At 40.8% G+C, this 21,470-nt stretch overlaps 1 protein-coding gene across 4 annotated transcripts in view; it reads right to left on the reverse strand.

Annotated features, from left to right (window-relative positions):
- Window positions 1–21,470, reverse strand: part of CDH17 (cadherin 17) — a 110,991-nt gene that overhangs the window by 57,695 nt on the left and 31,826 nt on the right. The window contains exon 1 of one of the 4 annotated variants that reach the window (XM_059394864.1): window positions 15,035–15,303. The exons of 2 other annotated variants lie outside the window; for them this stretch is intronic. The gene's annotated coding sequence lies outside the window, so the exon portion shown is untranslated. Of the gene's footprint in view, window positions 1–6,542; window positions 6,633–15,034; window positions 15,304–21,470 lie in introns of those variants that run through there. One more of the 4 variants, XM_059394863.1, reaches the window with a different exon arrangement.

A 21,470-nucleotide genomic window follows, 5' to 3' on the forward strand; every position in this document is an offset into this window, starting at 1 on the left:
TGAGATTTATGGGGTTCAATGAGTTCCTGTTTTGAACAGTGTTTGTTAAATAAAAATTCATTCTGCCACCCCCATGTGCTTCGCCAGAACTTTGAACATTGTCCTACGGAATGTCTCCTCCACAGTCCCTGGCTGTCGGTGGCCCTGACAATGAGACAACCCAAGAAGCAGCCTTCACGGCAATGTCCTCATGGCCCAGTGAAGCAGTGAGGCAAAGCCTTCATCTCCAGGCATATGGGCAAACCACACTAATGCGGGGATTATGCCTGAAGGGAATTTTAGCCTCTTAGACAGGCCTTGCCTCTATTTCCTCTTTGCATGGACATCATCCCACTAATGGGTGTCACATCCTGGATCCTAGTATTGCTGGAGGGAAAGCACAGCTTACAACTGAAACCACCTAAAACGACCAAGCCACACACACTTGGTGGATTTCGTCCCCAGCACCACTTGGAAAAGGACTGGAGCACGTTTCTAGATAATGGAGTGACATTTTATCTGAACTCCCTGAAATGGTTGATACAACCATCTGCTAGGAATTTGTTATTTGTTGGGGTTTCTCTGAGGCACAAGGACTGAATTCAGACAGTTTCTATGGCAACTATCTGAGAGGCCAAACACATCCTTAGCAACACAGGTCAAAGGTTTTTTGGGGGGTGGGGAAGGAATTTTGAAAAGCCACCACCACTTGCTTTTAACCGTGGACCACTGACAAATACACAGTCAGGGCTGCTGGCCTTGCTGCTTCGGGCTGATGCCCTGATTCACCACAGCTCACAAAATACACATCTCCCCACACCCTGCATCTGGGTCCAGCCTGAACAACAGTACAGAAGCAGCTAACACTTACTGAAAACGACTTGCCTGGCACCTGCTGCGACTTCTCTATGTGTTACCTTACTGATTTCTCATGAAAACCCTATGAACCAGGGACTATGGAAACATCTGCCTCTTAGAGAGCAAAAATCAAAAGGTGAGGATCAAAGAAGTTGAGAAATTTGCCTCAGATCACACTGCCTGGCTAGTTCTACACCTGTGCTCTTATTCATAAAAATAACAAGACATCTGGTATCACTTTATCCATTATACACCTTCCAAAAATTCAAAAAATTTCTCTTTTTTCTTTCTCTTTCTGGTTGTTTTTTGTTTTTGTTTTTGTTTTTTTGTTTGTTTGTTTGTTTGTTTTGAAGGAGGAGAGAGAATGTGAGTAGAGGAGGAGCAGAGGGAGAAGGAGGGAGAGGATCTCAAGCAGACTCCACACTCAGCGTGGAGCCCAACATAGGGCTTAGTTTCACAACTCTGGGATCATGACCTGAGCAGAAATCAAGAGCCAAGTGTTTCAACAACTGAGCCACCCAGGAAACCCATTTTTTTTTTTTTTTTTTAAGATTTGATTGACTGATTTGAAAGAGAGAGAGAGCATGAACAGTGGGGCAGAGGGAGAGAGACAAGCCAACTCCCCACTGAGGAGGAGAAATTTAGACACAGAGACACACCGGGAGGGAAGACAATGTGGACCCACGGGGGAAGAAGGCCATCTATAAGCAGAATGGAGGGGCCACAAACAGACCCTCATAACCCCCGGAACATAACACCTTGACTTTGGCCGTCTGGCCTCCAGAACTGTGAGACAACATATTCTTGTTGTTCAAGCCACCCCCATCTGTGGTACTTTGTTACGCCAGCCCTAGCGAACTCTTACCCCAAGGAAGTCTGGTTTTGAGTGAGCAAGGCACCGCCCTTGCAGGATAGAGGTGGCCAGAGACAGGCCTGTGTTCAGTTATCACACAGGCAGTGCCCATGGCATCTCAGGGGTCCCGTCAAAGCTTGATTAATTCTCCTGCTGGGTTCCAATTCCTCCAAGAGGCATTCTTAGACACTCTAGTCATTTCCCCATTTATCTGAGTAAGGACATGGAATTCCTACATCCCAGGTCTCTAAACCTTCAATAACTCAACACACAAGCATTGATTTTTTTTCTCCCCGTTGCAAAAAGCTCAATGATAGGCAAACCTTAAAAAGACGTAGTCATCTCTCATCCTTTAAAAAAAAATAGAAGGCATTAAGGGCTTTGAATTCAAGTAATTTACCCTGCTTGAAGGTTGAACTATGCATTTCCAAAGAACAAAGAAGGTGCAGGAGGACAGGACTAGAAAATTTGTTTTCAAATATCATAGGTTATGTGGGCAGGAGGGGATGTACTAGAATTCATAATACCACCAGGACCAAACAGCACTACATACCCTGTGGACCCTTTATTGTACCTCTGCACTGTATATTGCTAACATCAGCATAAATTATAAAGCAAGGCCAAATAGGAATAAAGATCAGATTAAAAAGCCTGCTCACACCGTTGTTCATCAAATAATGTTCAAATCAATCATGCCTATCTTTTGGGTCTCACTCGCAAATCTCTGGCACCAATTATATCTCTTACGGTTTAGAAAAATCACAGGAAGATCTGACCGATTTGCACTCTTGACAAATTAGAGACCCAATTAAAGTGGCCATTAATAAGCTAGAAATAAACAGGCAGGCATAAAAGCAAGGCTGCTGTCTTGCATTTCAGACTGATTTTGGAAGAAAGAAGACAAGTAGGGAAGGGGGTCCCCCACCCCAACACACAAATGTAAGTCTCTTACTAAGCTTTTGTAATACAGATGTGCCAGCTTTTTGGTATATGCAAATCTGGATTTACACACATACAGAACTGAGGGTGATTATTTGTTGTATCGATAGGTTCAAGGTCAGATGAACAAGCTCATGAGAGTTACATGCAGGCCCCCTCACCAACAGGACTTATAAAGTTTTAAATCTATATGATCAATTTAAGTACAAATTACTACCATAATTATTTTTATTAAAGAAAAAAAGGAGATCTAAGGAATATTTTGAGACCTGTGTTTAAGCTTATCCCTGGCTAGATTTCATTCCACCCAACACTCCCTAGAAGTGAGTGAGGGAAGGGGAAGCTCCCCTCAGAGCCACACAGAGTGCCCAACCCTGAACAAAATGATAGTTGGGGGAGGTCAAGGGAAGGAGGTGCCCTAATGGGAATAGATAGCTATCTAGAGGTGGTGCTTCCCTGACATCTCAAGCAGCCTGGCAGCAAGGATGTCAGTGCTGAATTCCCTCTGGTGTCCAGATTTACACCTCAGAAACCCCAGGAGGAAGCGAGGGAAGAATTTACTTTCCTCCACACGTCAGAACATCATAAGGGCCTTCCCTGGCCTAAAGAGGAAGACAGGAATTACTATTTCTCATAAAAGATGGCTTAATTATTTTTTACAAAGGGTTTCCTCATGTATTATATTATGTATTATGTATTATTTTGACTTATAAAGCATACAGATCAGCATTTTGTCAAGATAATAAAATCACACATTCTGTCCTTAGAAAATCAGTATGAGGTAAATCTGAATTAGATTTCATCCCATCAGGTTTAGATACAGAGATTAAAAACAAAACAAAACAAAATCCCTAGCAAGTACTACTTGCTGTAGTACTAGCTCATTTATAAAGTAGCCCAGAGACAAGGATTCTCCTGACAAAAATGTGCAGTCGTGCAGTGTGACAGGTTCAGTTTCCAATCTCTGTAGTTAGATCACAACTGATTACTGGGATGGGCAAGAGAATCAAAGAAATATAAATTTAATCCTATCTCCATAAAGAACACCATGCCCCTATGAACTTCACTCATGACTTAGCTTTGTATAGTTGAAAAAAAATTTTTTTAATTAGCTAGTATTTTATGAACATGTACCAAGTTAAGCACCTTGGACAACTTATTTAATTTAAATAGCACAATAGTCCTGTAAGGTAGGTACTGTTGTCATCCTACAGAAAGGAAACTGAGCTCAGAGACTTTGAGGACAGGGTGTCAGTCTGACTGCAGAAACCAAGCACAGAACACTCCCTCTGAGGAAGAGGTGCTCATCCTTAGTTTAAACATTCTTAAAAGGCACAAATCTACCATTTTGACTGCTCTTTGTCTTTTGGAAGAACACAAGTCTTAATGTTTGAAGATAATTAAAGTGTGGTAAGAAGTTATTTATTCAGACTATCATGGATGAGAAGATTCACAGTATGTGAGTCTTCCAGAATCTTTTAAGAGAAATTGAGTTTTCTTTGTGTCATATACACAATAACCAGGTAGATCTTGGGCTGTTATATATGCTTAAGTGAAAAATCAACTTCAACCATTAAGTATATATGTTTTTATTACATTAATATTTAGTGTACCTCCATAAACATTTCTGTTTGTTCTCACAAGTAACAAATAGGTAGATAGATATTTCTGTAATAAACTGAGGTACCTTTCTCTTGTTGAATCAATGAGTAGACCACAGAATGAGCCCCAGTCTAAGTTTGAGATAAGAGATTTCTGAATGAATCCAATCTTATGCCAAAAATTAAATCTATATATGCCTATCCGTGTGAACTAAGACCCATTAAAGCACCTGTATATAGGCCTTTGGAGAAAGGGACGCGATGATTCATGCTCAGCTTTCCATCTCAGAGTCATCTCTCTTAACATGGAAGAAAAGTGGGGGCACATTCTCTTTTCCAGAAAGTTCTTTTGACAACAGATTAGGAAGTTTAGTTTCTGCCAGCATATATTTTGCTTTTTATAAAAGAGAGGAAAAATGGGTGCCCAGGTGACTCAGTCGGTTGAGCATCCCACTCTTGGTTTCGGCTCAGATCATGATCTCATGGTCCTGGAGTTTGTTGAACTCCTCATTTTGCAGGAAGTCTGCTTGAGGATTCCCATCTTCTCCCTCTGCCTCAACTCCCATTCACAAGCACGCTCTCTCTGTCTTTCTAAAGTAAATGAAAAGTATCTTCAAAAAAAAAAAAAAAAGAGGAAGAAGGGAGGAGGAACAGGAAATGCAACCTTCATCTTGAACAGCAATGACTTTTCCCAGGAGTCATCTAGGTAAGTTTCAAAGGACGCCACACCCACACCTCACCAGAGGACTTATCCAGTTGACCCTTATACAACTCAAGGGTTAGGGGCACTAAACCCGTGTGCACTCAAAAGTCTGCATATACTTCTGACTCTCCAAAACCTTAACATCTAATAGTCTACGATTGACAGGAAGCCTTACTGATAACATAACCAGTCAAATTAACACATATTTTCTATGTTATATGTATTATATATTGAATTCTTACAACAATGTAAGCTGGAGAAAACAAAATCTCCGTCTCCTCACGACTCTGAGATCATGACCTGAGCTGAAATCAAGAGTCTGACGCTTCGCCAACTGAGCCACCCAGGCACCCCTAACACTTGAACTTTCTAAAGGTGAGGGGAGCTAACATTCATTGAACATCTACCCCATGCAAGCAATATACTGAACTTTTTACAAGCATATTTAATTTATTCTCATAACTGCTTGGTTAGGCAAGTATCTCCATTTCATAGATGAGAAAATTAGGGTCCAGGGAGCTTAAGCAATTCAGTGCCCACTGGCCACTAAATGATGAAACTGGCCTAACCCATCTGCCCAACCCTGAAGACTCATAAACTCTACACCCCGCAGTCTGCAATAAACCCTCACTCAGCAAAAGATACTTCATTTCCTGGTGAGAGCTGAATATTGTCCATTTTCCTTGTCACCTAAATGTGTTTTCTTTTTCTTTTAAACTATTTTTCACATGCCATCTAAGTTTTTAAAGAAAATTAAATCAAGAAAATTTCAAAGAATGCATCACCCTTCCAATCTACAGCTGAGGACCCCCCCACACCCCATGGCAGAGGGCATCTGTCTCCAAAAGGTCACCCATAATAAAGAAACAACCAAGACCGAGGCAGAAGCTGGAGCTTTGAAGACACAATGAGCTATACACAACTTGACATCTCAAAATGATCACTTGTCAGTGGATGGAACATCCACCAAAAGCTGACCAACACACACAGCAAGTTTTGCTCTCCCAAGTAAGAAGGCAGGTCTATCTCTCTGGTTTCAGTTCTTATATCCAGTACTTTAAAGAAAGGGTTTCTTTTCTCCTATGCCTTTCCCCTCCCCCATTGGGTCCGAGACAGTCCTAACAACCCTAAATTGTATCGCATTCTCTGAGAAGTAGATAGAATGCTCATTTGTTGAATACCACATCTGAGAGATGACACTTTGTAGGAATGAGATTTCAGCTCTGATTTCTAGAATCCAGAGCCCCAGGGCATCTTAGCACTAGGCACTTCTAGATTTTAATAGCAAGGAGTGGATATAACACTCATTTCAACATCTCCAAATTCCATCTTTCCTTTAATCCCACTGTCAACCTTGATCCAAGAAGCCATTTCATTAAATAAATTTATAAATTGGGAAGACTAGTGAAAAGAAACCGAAAAAGATACTGTGCTCCATAGGTAAAACTTGTCACACCAAGAATAAACTATCCTTCCCTTTGCAGTCACATAGCACCCTTCGAGGAAATAAATTTATCCAGCAACTTCTTAAGTACTCTGCCTTCATCATCTATTTTGTCATTCTTGAAGAAGTACCTTAACAACATAGTTAAGACATGCCGACACTTACCTTTCTGTAAGTAAATAACAAAATGGTTTTAAAAGTTATTTTCTTCCATTCAGCTGTTGAGACTCTTGCTGGGGCTTGAGAATCTCCCCGGAGAACACTCCCTGTGCACAGCTGTTGGCCCAGCCTCTCCCCTCACCTTCGGTCAAACATTAACCATCAACTGGCTTTATTGATTCTCAGGAGCCATCAGCTGTCATAAAAGTTATCATTATATTCACTACAGAAAAGAAGTGGGTTCGTACCAAAAGAAGCCATTCCACACCCAATACATCTCCAAGCAGGTGTCTGAATTTTTGAATGCAGAGAAATAAATTAGAGACAAAAAGAAATTTAAGTGGACAAACTTTCTATGGATCCAACTGCCCCTGGAGTTTGTGCTCCGTGACATCAAGACAGCTTTGCCATATTTTATACACCTGACATTTAGCATAGTGTCTGCCTAGAAGACACAATTAACAAATATTTGTAAATTCCATCTCAAACACAGAGTGCAGGGCGTTACTTCTGAGCAATGAAGCAGTCACTGATAACCAGCCCGAAGAGAAAAAAATAAATAACTCAGAAGGTGTAGCCAAAGATGTAATCTGGCAGTGCCTGCTTCTGAAATTCAAGGGTCCTCTTCAAAGTCTGCATGAAACGACCAGTAGTCGTCTCCCCCGCTGCCAAACACAAACAAGTCCTTCACAATTCTCTTCACAATTCTGAGAAGAGATTTGCCTATAAAGCAAGTTATTTCTTTCACTTAAAATGAGGTTTGCAATTAAACAATAAAATCCAATAGCCCTAGATTTCTTAAGTCAGGTTGTCCTTTAGACTGACTTCTGATTTCCATCGTTCAGTCACTCTGGAAATTCACATTGGAGAATCAATGTCACTTTTGTGTCAAATGTGTCACTCTTGATCCCGATTCTGTTGACCTTCTGATACTCACTTCTGGGCTTCTCCTGATCTGTATTGTGCTTTCCATTTGTGTCTAGGTGTGCATAACGCAGGGAAAGAGCAAGAGCACAACCAGCTGTCTAGATGGACTTGCTTCTCGAATCTCTTAAGAAGCCCAGAGGGCTCTAAGCCGCATTTATCTTGAGAACTTCAAAAGGGAAACCATCTCCTCATATGCCAATGGTTTAGCCTACTCAGTGGATCACAGGTCTAGGAAAAATCCTTCTCCTTTGTCTCACAGCCAACATAACTGTATAAGGAAATGAGATCAGCTGAAGCTAGGCAATTTGTAAATTCACAACACCTCGGCCCACCCGTTAGTTAAATAAAATGACCTCGTTCTGTAAAATCAAGTATCTTCCCTTGTATGTTTCACTTCCTGAAATCAATGACAAGACTCTCACCAGCACTGCTCTAAAAGGAGTTTGCTTCTTTAGAAACTTTTAAATAATGTATGTAAAAAAAAACTTTTAAATCTATAATGTGGTTTCTAAAGATTCTATTTGTTTACTTGAGAGAAAGAAAGAGCATGCGTATGCAGGAGCAGGGGTGGAGGAGGCAGGGGGGAGAAGCAGGGAGCACAGTGGAGGAGGGAAGACGGGGGCTTGATCGCGCAGGAGGTGGGATCATGACCTGAGTCAAAGGCAGATGCTTAACCAATTAAACCACTCAGTGCCCCATTATAAAGTGTTTTTTAAAAGTATATATATGTATCACTTTTAGTCATCCTTTCTCAACAATAATAATACAACTATGCTCATGGCATATTGGTTTATCAGTTTGTTTGTTTTTTATTATTATATTGTGTTAGTCACCGTACAGTACTTCATTAGTTCCTGATGTAGTGCTCCATGATTCATCGTTAGCCCACAACACCCAGTGTTCCATGAAACCCATCTCCGGGCTAACCGGTCCCCCCACCGCCTCCTCCCTGAAACCCTCAGTTTGTTTCCCGGGGTCCATAGTCTCTCATGGTTCATCTCCTCCTCTGACTTCCCCACCTTCTTCATTTTCACTTCCTTCTCCTAATGTCTTCCATGCTATTCCTTATGCTCCACATATAAGTGAAACCATATGATAATTGACTTTCTTTGCTCGACTTATTTCACTCAGCATAATCCCCTCCAGTCCCATCCATGTCGATGCAAATGATGGGTATTCGTCCTTTCTGATGGCTAAGTAATAGGTTTATCAGTTTAAAAATATGCTTTCTCACTTAATCTTTACATGTTCACAAAGTAGATTCCATCTTATAGAGAGAAAACAAAAGTTTTACTTTTTGCCCAAGTCACACAGCCTGTGATTACGGAATTAGGACTCCAGTCCTGGTCTGTCTGATTCAAAGTCCAACATACTCACCACAACTATAGAATCCACCCAATTATGGTCCTTCTAGTTTCTGTGTGAGTAATAAGAAAATCCATGGGGGGGGGGGGGGGGGGGGGGGGGGCGTGTGGGTGGCTCAGGCCTCAAGTATCTGCCCTCGGCTCAGGTCAGGATCCCAGGGTCCTATCAGGTTCCCCGCTCAGTGGAAACCTGCTTCTCCCTCTCCCACTCCCCCTGCTTGTGTTCCCTCTCTCCCTGTGTCTCTGTCAAATAAATAAATAAAATTTTTAAAAAAGAAAAGAAAATCCATAGGAAGAAAGGTCCCTATATAACACCTTTCCTGATGGAAGATAGCCAAGATCTTAAATTGGGCTTCTCTGTACATTTTATGCTACTTCCAGCCTCTAGCTTCCAAGTCAAAGAAGCAGGTTGGTAGATCTCTAAAAGGCCAAAACCACCCATTAGAAAAATCAACAGGTGATCACATCTCTAAATTATAAAGGCTTTTCCTCTGCTTTGCAGGATAAAGGGTTAGCATGGTTCTGAGGGCTGTATGTTTCACCATTATGAATTATACATATTTATAATTTGTAAAATCATCTGGATCTTATCATTTCATATGTTCTGCCTTGTGTTTCAGGATAAACACCACCGCATTTTAGGAATTCATTTTCATGTAAAAGTGAAACATTGCTAGTTCAATAGCTTAACACAGACTCAGGAATAATGGGAATAAAGAAAATTTAATTGGTAAATTACTGATTCCCCTTTACCAAAGCAAAGAAGATGTAAATGATTTATACGAAAGAAACAAATGAAGAGTTGAAAAGATCTGGGCAGATGCTTTTAACTGATTCGCGGTGTTTAAAACATTTTACCACTTTTGTCTAACGTTTTAACTGTTCCTGCAACATTAGCCCTAGAAAATATATCAGTAATGTTGTAATTTATTGACAATGTGAGTTAGGAGGGAATAAAGCTAAGATTGCATCCCAGATAAAAACTCTAGGAAAACTTGGAATTATTCTTAAAATTCTAAGTATGTTACATTTCTAATATTTTTACTCTTGACACCTCAAAGTAAATGAGATCTATGAATGTTAAGTTTCTCCGTCTTTCATGCACTTGTATTTTAACATCTACTTTGTGTGTTACATAGCCTGTATTTGGGAGCATTTTATAATGAGTTTATCAACACACAGGCCTCACAAACAGAAATGGACAAGAATATTTTCAGTTACTTATTTAATATCTCTCTTGCTCTTGATAACTTAATGATGGCACAAACTTTGTCTTCCGTGAGCACTCAGTAAACACTTTTTAGAATCAAACTCATTTCAGTTGCTTAATTCAATAATTCCAAAGAGTCAGGATTACACGCAGGCTCACAGGAACCCAAACAAGTAAAGGATTTCACACGCCCACAAACCAATATTTTACATCCTTTGTTCAGATTTATTTAGTGAAACGAGGTGAAATTTATTTTCTGCTAGTGAATGTTTTAGGCAGAGAATCAAGATTTTCCCTGGTTACTTTCACTGGCCAGGACAGTGTCCATTTTCTGATAAACTCAAGCGACACAGGTCTACTTCACATAGCTCGGATACTTGTGTCTAGGTTTGCTTGAGTCTGGGTTTTTGTGTTGTTACTGCTGTTTACAGTGGCAGCAGAGGGGGGCAATTTCCCAAAGTAGAACACTTTCAGGAACTATTAAATGATGTAAGCTCAAATACATCACTAATTCCAAGTAAGAAACACTAGACCATACATCATGCTATTGCAAAATTTCGTTGACAGTCACCTGTGCTCCTCCTAAAAATATTGAAAAAAGACAGTTTGAGGCTAACAGAGGTTGGGGCATTCCCCCTCACTACTTGGATAAACATGGACCCAGTTTATAGTTGTTTCTTCCAAGAATACTCTAACTCCATCTGTAGCTAGTTGCTCCCAGCAACAGCCCAAAAGGCGATATCCTTAATCAGTCTCTAGTTACCATGTCAGGGAATGGCTGACTAATCCTATGAATGGAGTGGCTAGTAAACATCCCCATCATCAGCCATACAGTGGACAAAGGTCTTATAGAGCTTTCTAAACCTGGAGAGTTTGTTAAAACTGGACCTTACACCATGAAATCCTAGTTCGCTAAGTCTGGGAGGCATCCCAGGAGTGGACATTTTTAAAGCACTCTGAAATTCTGATGCAAGTGATCACGTGACCCCTTGTCACATGAGACATGTGTGAGAAACACATGCTTAGGGATCCTGTGTTTTATTTGTCCATAGGTAGCAAAACCCATACTTGAGATCAATTTTCCCCCACGATTTAGTATCCATTTCTGCAGATTCTGTCTCAGACAGTGATGCAGTTGGTTTGATATCATACCTGCAGATTGGATCCAGAAGATCCAAATATGCACATCTTCCCTCAGACACTTTTTCTGGGTCTATGGAACTTCATATTAGACCTCAGATTTTCTTTAAATTCCAAGAAATTACAATAACCTTGTTGGTTTCCCGAGACCTATCTCTATGTCCCTTATCAGATTTCACCAATGTGAACATCTACTCACAGATGGTTCACTTTCAGGCCATAGCATCTGGCTATTCAATCTATCCCATTGAATCTGCACTTGCCATTCTCTGTTGGTGGGTCACTCATTAGACACCAGGATGTTGGGACTGCCTCTGAAAATTTAGTCCTTAGGAAGTATTTCCTAGAGAGGGAAAATAGTCTTTTTGACAGTAATGAAACAACTAGACACCCACACACAAAAAAGTGAAGTTGGACCCCTCCTTCACACAAGTCAGAAAGACTAACTCAAAATGGATCAAAGCACTAAGAGCTAAAGCTATAGAAGTCTTAGAAGGAAACTGTGGTAAATCTTCATGACCTTGGGTTTGTCAGTGGGTGGTTTCTTAGATATGATGTCAAACACACAAATAACAATAGAAAAGAAAACCTATTGAATGTACTGAAAATTAAGATTTTTTCCTTCAAAGGACAGTATTAAGAAAATGAAAAGAATTCACAGAATGGGAGAAAATATAGCAACTCTTATTTAAGAAGGGAACTGAATCTAGAACATGATTTTTAAAAATCTTACAATAAAAACCCAATCAAATTGGACAAAGGATTTGAACAGACATTTTTTAAGAAGATATACAAATAGCCAACATGCACATGAACTGAGGCTCAACATCATTATTAATCAGCAATATGGAAATTAAAACCACAGTAAGCTACTACTTCACACCCGTTAGGGTAACCATAATAACAAAGGCAGACGACAACAAGTATTGGAAAGGAAATAGAGAAGTCAGAGTCCTCATACACTTCTGGAGGGAATGTATAATGATACAGCAACTTTGGGAAACAAGAATGAATATTTCCTCAAAAACTTGAACATAGAGGGGGCGCCTGGGTGACTCAGTGGGTTAAAGCCCCTGCCTTTGACTCAGGTCATGATCTCAGGGTCCTGGGATCGAGCCCGTGTCGGGCTCTCTGCTTGGTTGGGAGCCTGCTTCCCCCCTCGGTCTCTGCCTGCTTCTCTGCCTACTTGATCTCTCTATGTCAAATAAATAAATAAAATCTTAAAAAAAAAAAAAACCTTGAATATAGAGTTACCATACGACCCAGTGACTCTAGGTATCCTAGGTATCTATCCAAGAGAGATGAAAATGTATGTCCAGACAAAATCTGGTACATGAATGTTCATAGCAGCATTTTTCATAATAGTCGAAAGTGAAAACAACCCAGGTGTCCATCAACTGATGACTGGTTGGATAAAAGTGGTTCACCCAGACAACAGAGTATTATTCATACACAAAAAAGAATGAAGGAGTGATATGGGTTATAACATGGAGCAACACTGAAAACATTATGCTGGGTAAAAGAAGCCAAACCTATGAGGCCAAACACCATATGAATCTATTCATATGAAATGTTTGGAATAAGCAAATTCATAGAAGTAGAAAGTACATTAATGGTTGCCTGGGGCCAGGGGTGGGGTAGGAGGTTGGAGGGTTATAACTAAAGGATCTGGGGTTTCTTTTATTGGGGATAAAAATGTTCTAAAATTCTTTGCAATGATGGCTTCACAACTCTGTGAATATACTAAAAACTACCGAATTCTATACGTTAAAGGATGGATTTTATGACATATGAACTTTATCTCAAAAAGTATGTTCCCCAAAAAAGGAATTACTCCCTGTAATCAATCCCACCCTAACAGGAATATTCAAGACATAGGCTAAACATTTTTGCCACCTCTACCCATAACCAGTAAGGAGATTGAAACAGTCATTAAAAATCTCCAAACAAACAAAAGCCCAGGGCCAGACGGCTTCCCGGGGGAATTCTACCAAACATTTAAAGAAGAACTAATTCCTATTCTCCTGAAACTGTTCCAAAAAATAGAAATGGAAGGAAAACTTCCAAACTCATTTTATGAGGCCAGCATCACCTTGATCCCAAAACCAGACAAGGATCCCATCAAAAAAGAGAGCTATAGACCAATATCCTTGATGAACACAGATGCGAAAATCCTCACCAAAATACTAGCCAATAGGATTCAACAGTACATTAAAAGGATTATTCACCACGACCAAGTGGGATTTATTCCAGGGCTGCAAGGTTGGTTCAACATCCGCAAATCAGTCAATGTGATACAACACATCAATAAAAGAAAGAACATTTTCTGCCACCTCAATCCAGTCCCTTCAAAACATATCATTTGTGTTCTATTATCATAGATACATTGGAATTTTTAAAATTATTTTATTTTCATTTAAGTATATCTGTTTTACTTATTATTTTATCTCCCCTTTTATCTCCCCCCACAGGGCATTTGGTTCCATCTCTTAGGGTTTCAGCTCAGCTAGTTCAACACTAGAAACACCTCTGACCTCTCCACTGTCTTTCTACTAATCCTAGTAACTCGAGAGACAAAGAGGAGAAAATTCTCCTCTCTTTGGTCTTCCCGCTCAGGATAACATTAAGCCTAGTCTCACTAACAACTCAGAATGGCTGGAAAAAAAACCCTATTATCCTAAGCCTGGAGTTTCCCAGTTGCTGTATGATAAAATACAGGAACCAAAATCTCACCTCTGTGATCCACTGAACGGCCCTGTGAAAACTGGGCACATAGAAGCCCCCCACAGTGCAGAGGTGGGGGTGGAGGGAAAGTGATAGGGACGGAATCTACTGGAGAGTCCTTCGCCTCATCATCAAGCGCTCAGGGCGCCAGGTCACCCTTCTAGCAAAGCATGGAGGAGACCCAGCAGAGCATCCTAAATGGCCGGAGCCCGCCTCCCCAGCTGCGCCAGTTGAAATCTGAATGGCCTGACCATGAGGCCGCTCCAGATGGGCTTTTTACTCCTGAATCTTCCTGGGGCTGCTGCCTCAGCATGAGAAACAGAGGGAATTGCCTGGAACTACAACTATAGCCAAGCAGGTTTACAAGACAGAGGTAGCTGTACCTGCCCTAAGTCTCCACTTTATACAAAAGAAAACCAGAAACACGGAAGAACACAAGGCTTGACAAAAAGTCTGCCAAAACCCACCGTTCTTTTTTAATCTAGGAAAGAATTATCTGAATACAAATAATAAATTTTAGGGCGCCTGAGTGGCTCAGTCGGTTAAGTGTCCGACTCTTGATTTCGGCTCAGGTCATGATCTCAGGGTCCTGGGATGAAAGCCCGTGGCAGGCTCTGAGCTCAGCTGGAGAGTCTGCTTGTCTGCCTCCCTTTGCCCCGCCCCCCCCCCACTCTTTTTCTCTCTCTCTCCTCTCTCAGATAAATAAACAGTTATAAAAAGAAAAAAAATAATGTTTTAGCTCAGGAGTTCTCACACCTGACTGCAGAGAATCGCAGGCATCCTGATGGGGGGGAGGGGGGGGGTCTTGGGTGAAAGCTGCCAGCAATCATCCTGAAAGTTGTCCTTGGTGCCAGGGCCCTGCTGAGTGGAGCCCCACGGGTCTCACGTCCGCATGCCAGGCCCTTTTCTAACTGCTCCCCCTCTTTATTAGCTCACTTAATCTTCACAACAACCCTGAGATGGCTATTATTATTACTGTGCAAAGAAAAAAATTGAGGAACAAAGAAGGTAAAAACAGACTCTCCACGGTTTAAATCCAGGTAAGAATAGAAGAAGAAAGTCCAAGCGATTATCAGTTACCCTCAGCTAACGGCTCCTGCCTGTAGACAGTGTCCCTGCCAGGCTCTACTCACCCACAAGGTACGGCACTCAGACAGGTTCAAGTTCACCAAGCAGCCAGATCAGCCCGCAGATCCACAGCCGAAATAGCAGCCCTTGGTCCCCAATACAGCTCCCGTTAGTTGTCCATCCCACGCCCCCTTTCCTGAGAATGACGTCACCAGGAATCCTGTCCCCACTGAGAAACCTGCCCAGGGCTCGTTCCCATTAAGAGTAACCCTGACCACTTTGTCTCACAGAGCATTTTCCACCCCAATCTTCTCCTCACTGATGGCCCCAGGGTTTCTCCTGACCCCCCTTGTCGTGGAACACTACCATCACCTGGCTGGCTTGGGTTCAGTCCCATTCGGTGTCTGTCTTTCAGCTGCTCTGGAGGAAGGTTCCCCTTTCCCAGAACTAATCAGGAAGTGGTTAGCTTTACTCTATCTAGCTCAGCTCAGACAAGCCAAGCCTAGTGACCAATACTGCTCAGAGTTATACATAATGCCAGGCCCCCCTTGCTCCCAGAAACAACTGAATTACCTCTGATTTGGTGGCTTTCTAAAAACTACCCTCCCTTTAGTGACTGAATATTCTCTCCATTATTAGACTACCGTGTGGCTCCCAATACAGCCATGCTGACTTGTGGACCTTCGTTCTGGAATTTAACATGAGTCTACAGGGACTTTGGGCTATGAAAATTAATTTTCTTCTCTCTTTGGAATACAAAGCTTTTTGGTCCTTTTCTTTTTTTGGTCATGAAGCAAAGGAATGTAGAGAGAATTGCCAGGGAACTCGTCCTGGGGTCACGGTGCCAGTGGCACATTTCCCAAGCCTGACACAGGCAGGAAGAACTTATTTCTCCCCATCTTTCTCCAACTCCATGATAAATTAGTGTACTGTTCTTTAAGGCAGAGTTTTCAAGACGACAGACTTCAGAAACTGGCAAGTTGGGATCTGAACCCAGTTCAAACGCTACTTTTTGACTTCTATATGCATCACCAGCATGAATTTGGAAATCTTGGACTAGACCCTTGATACCACACCCCCCAACTCTGTGCTCATTGCTTCAGTGGCCTAGTCAAGGGGGTGAAACACTAAGGTGCATTAGAGGTCTTTGTAGAGAGCTCTGAACTCTGTCTAAAAATGGTCCCATGATATTTAAGTGTTATGTTGAAGGTGGAAAGAGAAGATTCCCAACATTTTCCATTAGTGACTTTTCTTTTCTTGTTTGTTTGTTTGTTTAAAGAAGGGATTTTTTTTTAAGATTTTATTTATTTATTCGACAGAGACATAGCGAGAAAGAGAACAGAAGCAGTGGGAGTGGGTGAGGGAGAAGCAGGCTTCCCACAGAGCAGGGAGCCTGATGCAGGGCTCGATCCCAGGTCCCATGACCAAGTCCAGGGATCCCATGATCCCTGAGATCATGACTTGAGCCCAAGGCAGCGACTTAATGAATGGGCCACCCAGGCGCACCCATTAGTGACTTTTCTAAAGGTTTTTTGGTTTTTTTTTTTTTTTTTGACAGACAGAAATCACAAGTAGGCAGAGAGGCAGGCAGAGAGAGAGGGGGAGGCAGGCTCCCCGCTGAGCAGAGAGCCCAATGCGGGGCTCGATCCCAGGACCCCGAGATCATGACCTGAGCCGAAGGCAGAGGCCTTAACCCACTGAGCCACCCAGGTGCCCCCATTAGTGACTTTTCTAAGGAGGTTTTCAACTCTACTCCACCTGCCTTAAGCACCTGCTCCTGCCAACCACACTCAGACCAGAAACCAAGAACAATTAGCCTCATCTGTTACAAACCTAAGTAACTAGGAGGCTAGTCACCCTATCTTGTGGTATCAGAGACTGCTAGACAACTAAAATTAAAATCTGGTGTCTTTACCACACCAAACAAAATACAAAGGAAGTCACAGAAAGTTAAGCTCAAATCTTCGTGTAAGGTCTATTTTAAAAGCTAATCTATTAAAAAAAATAGCTAACATATAACAAACATTGATGAGAAGGCTTGAAATGAATCATGAAACATCAGAGTAGATGCAATTTGGACATAGCATTTCTCACCAAATGATTTCTGGAAGTATGGCAGGAACTTGGTTTCTATGGGTAGCTGACTGGATAGTTGCCCTGATTCTACTGCCCTGCAGCAACAGCTTCATCTTTTGTGGAGCCTACAATTCTCCCCTTGAGGAATTTGGCACAATTTTCAAATGTCACCCATCTGATTCGTCCACAAGTTATTTTACCATCAGTTCATCTACTGAATTTAAACACGTTCTTCTACTGGATTTTAGGATGAGTCCCGACTCTTGTTTCACTATTTACTCTGAGAAATAAACAGCTATTTTGATTATCTCTGTTTAGAGAATTATCTATTCTATACCAGGCATCGGGCAAAGTGCTTGGCTTATGTAATCTCTAATGTGCACAAGTCTGAAAAGTAGATCACAGTCTCCAAGCCCCATTTACAACTGAGGAAATGGAAACTCAGAGGAGTCAAATATCTTGCTCCAGGACACATAGCTGCTAGATGACCCAGGTACCATTTGAACTCGGATGTGGGAACTTGAGATCTTTGCCACTGTGGACACTGTTCCTGATTTACAGGGACATCCTAGTTACAGCTTCTACTCCGGACACCATGACCACTTCCTTTTTCTTATCATTTGGCCTCACAGTGACTCCTCTGCCACTAACAGGAAGAGGCCTTAGTATACACCCAGCTCTGTTGTCTAATAATCTAAAGAGCAGCTCTGGGGAATTTATGCCAAAACTAGAATTGTTGCTTTTGGCAAACTCTCTGATATTTAAATAGGCAATGTTAAACCAGTCCTATTTATTCCTATTCTCCTATATTCTGTCCAGGACATATTTATATAAATTCATCTAGAGTACTCTGTCCAAATTCAGAGCTCTCCATTTCAGAAGCCTCCTGGCCTCACTAAGATCCTCCTGAGGTGGTAACAACTGGTGGTCACTTCCTTAGCATTTTCCAAATTTAAGTCATGTCTGCTGTGCTGGGCAGGGAAGAATGCTAGCATCACAGGGAAAAGTTTCTCTTATAGACATCTTTTAATAAATAAATGAAGTGAGTGATAGAATTCAGATCTTACCATTTTGCCAACCTTATTGGAATAGTATAGGCAAATCATAAAGAGATAAACTGGTCACCATATGCCTCCTGGTAGAAGTACGCAATACTGTCTATGGAGGAGTCATGTTGAAAAAAAAATGTACTGAATCAGACCAAACCTCCTGCTTTAGAGTGTAGACCCAACAATGTAAGAGCTCCTGGCATTGATTGCATAGAAGATGCAGTAACATTCTCTATGAAGACAACTTTTACAACCACTATTGACAAAAGCAATAGATACAGCATTAGAATGTAATTTAATAAAGGCTTTTCTGCAGGGGTTTAAACTAATGAAATCCCACCTAGTGATTAATTTGACTCACAGAAGATTGCAGAAGGCCCACAGGAGTATCTGTAGACTATAGTCAGATACCAAAGGCTTCATCCTGGCCATTGTGTATGACTTGAATTTTCTCATTTTAACATTTTGTAATAGAAAATTTCAAACAAAGACAGTAGTGGAGAGAATAACTTCATGAACCCCATGGACCATCACCCAGCATCAGCAATGATCAGCTCATGTCCAACCTTGTTTCTTCTCTGCCTCTCTTGAACCACGTGATCCTTCACCCCAGAGCATCCAAACCAGCTTCTGAGAAAAAAGAAAATGGTGATCTTGTCTGGAGACAGCCCTCTGGTCAACTCTGCTGAAGGTAGAAAGGTCCTCCCTTACCTAGAATACAGGCCAGGCTTGTCAACTTGTAAAATCCTGTCAGCTTTGCCCTCTGCCTGACTACTGCTGTTTGAAGTATAGAAGCTCCTTTGCTTGCGGACCATTTGGATTCTTGGAGCCTTTTTCCACCTCTATTTGTGCTCAACACCATACAAATTACTTTTAACATCTCTAGTTTGTGGTAGACAATATTGAGGAACTTTCGTATCTTAATTGCAGACCCTGGTGAGTTTGGCTCTTAATCACAGAAGTTTGTGAGTTCTACCTCTGAACCAAAGAATTTTCTGAGTGAAAAACAGCTCAGAATAACCACCTTCCAGGTCCAAATCAAATAGCTGAGTCTTTGCCTGGTGGCTGCTACCCTCTTCTGATCAAAAACCTTCATGAATATGGCAAAGATCCATTCCTCATACCACACACCAAAATACATTTCAAATAGATCAGAACTTTCTTTTAAAAAAATTTTAAGAACTATACAAGTACTAGAAAGTGAGTTCCTCTACGACCAGGAAATGGAAAAACTTCCCTAACTCAAAACAAGAAACAACAATGAAAAATTGAGAAACTTAATACTAATTTATTTAAAAATTTTGCATGGACATGAACACCTAGAGCAAATTAAAAAGAAATGATAAATTAGGGGGAAAAATATATGCAACGATAATGGAGAGAGGGTTGATATATTTAGTGTATAGGACCTGCTAAAAATAGAAACAAAAAGGACCCCAAAAAAGTGGATGAATGGGCAAGCAATATGAACAACAGTTCATAATAAAAGGGATGCAAATGGCCCTAAGACATATGAAGAAAAAAACACTGTACCTCATTAAAAATGAGAAAATTGTAAATTAAAAACTATTACTTATCTGATTAACAAATACCCAAATACAAGCCCTGTTGAAGAGGCTATGGGGAAACATTACTCTCACACATTGCTAGTGGAAATGCGAAACGATACAACCCCATGGATGGGAATTTGGCAATATTAGCAAAATTACACTTACCCTTTGTCTTAGAAATCTCACTTGTAGGAATTATCCCATCAAGACACTGAAAACCTTTCCAAAGATAGGTATACAAGGTTATTCATTGCAGCACTAGTTATTACTAAAAACTGAAAGCAACCAAAATGTTGACCAATAAGGTTGTGATACATCCATTCAATGAATGGACAGTTACAGTTGTTAAAAGGAATGGGATTGAATTCTACGGAAACCATATAGAGCAAGCTCTAGGATATAGTAAGTGAAAGAAGCAACATTTCTAAAAAGTGTATATAGTATGCTACTATTCATCTACTCTCTAAGAAGATACAGATATATATATCTGTGTGTAAAACTATGTACATATATAAAAACATACATACGGGCACTTGCTTATACAGATCTTCCTTGCTTTATGATGTGGTTATGTCCTGATAAACCCAACATAAACTGAAAATTTTGTAAGTGGAAAATATATTTAATACATGCAACCCACTGAACTTCATAGCTTAGCCCACCCAACCTTAAACACACTCAGAACACTGACATTAGCCTACATTCAGGCAAAAATCATCTCACACAGAAGCTGTTTTATAAAAGGCTGCCTTCAGAATGGGAGAAGATATTTGCAAATAACATATTTGATAAAAGGTTAATATCCAAAATAAAGAACCAATCAAACTCAACACCCAAAAAACAAATAATCCATTTAAGAAATGGGCAGAAGACACGAATAGACATTTTTCCAAAGAAGACACCCAGATGGTCAACAGACAAGTGAAAAGATGCCCAACATCATTCATCGTCAGGGAAATATGAATCAAAACTACAATGAGATGCCACCTCACACCAGTCAGAATGGCTAAAATTAACAACACGGGAAATAACAGCTGTTGGCAAGGATGTGGAGAAAGGGGAACCCTCTTATCACTGTTGGCGGGAATGCAAACTGGGGCAGCCACTCTGGAAAACAGTATGGAGGTTCCTCAACAAGCTAAAAATGGAACTACGCACTGACCCAGTAATTGCACTACTAGGTATTTACCCAAAGAATACAAAAATACCGATTCAAGGGGATACATGTACTCCAATGTTTATAGCAGCATTATCAACAATAGCCAAATTATATAAAGAGCCCAAATGTCCATTGACTGTGAATGGATAAAGAAGTTGTGGTATACAGGGGTGTTTGGATAGTTCAGTTGGTTCAGTGTCTGACTCTTGATTTCCACTTGGGTCTTGATCTTGGGGTCCTGGGATTGAGCCCAGCATCGACCTCCCTGCTCAGCGGGGATTGTGCTTGAAGATTTCTTTCCCTCTCCCTGAGCCCCTCTCCCAGATCATGTTCTCACTCTCTCACTCTCTGAAGTAAATAAATATAATCTTTAAAAAAAAAAAAGAGGTTATGGCATACATATACAATGGAATATTACTTTGCCATAAAACAAAATGAAATCTTGCCATTTCCAACAACATGGATGGAGCTAAAGTGTATTATGCTACATGAAATAAATCAATGAGAGAAAGGCAAATACCGTATTATTTTACTCATGTGTGGTATTTAAGAAACAAAATGAACAATCGTGATGGGGGAAGAGAGAGAGGCAAACCATAAAACAGACTCTTTTTTTTTTAAAGATTTTATTTATTTATTTGACAGAGAGAGATCACAAGCAGGCAGA

This window comes from Mustela nigripes, chromosome 3 (assembly GCF_022355385.1).
Source record: "Mustela nigripes isolate SB6536 chromosome 3, MUSNIG.SB6536, whole genome shotgun sequence".
NCBI classification, from domain to species: Eukaryota; Metazoa; Chordata; class Mammalia; order Carnivora; family Mustelidae; genus Mustela; species Mustela nigripes.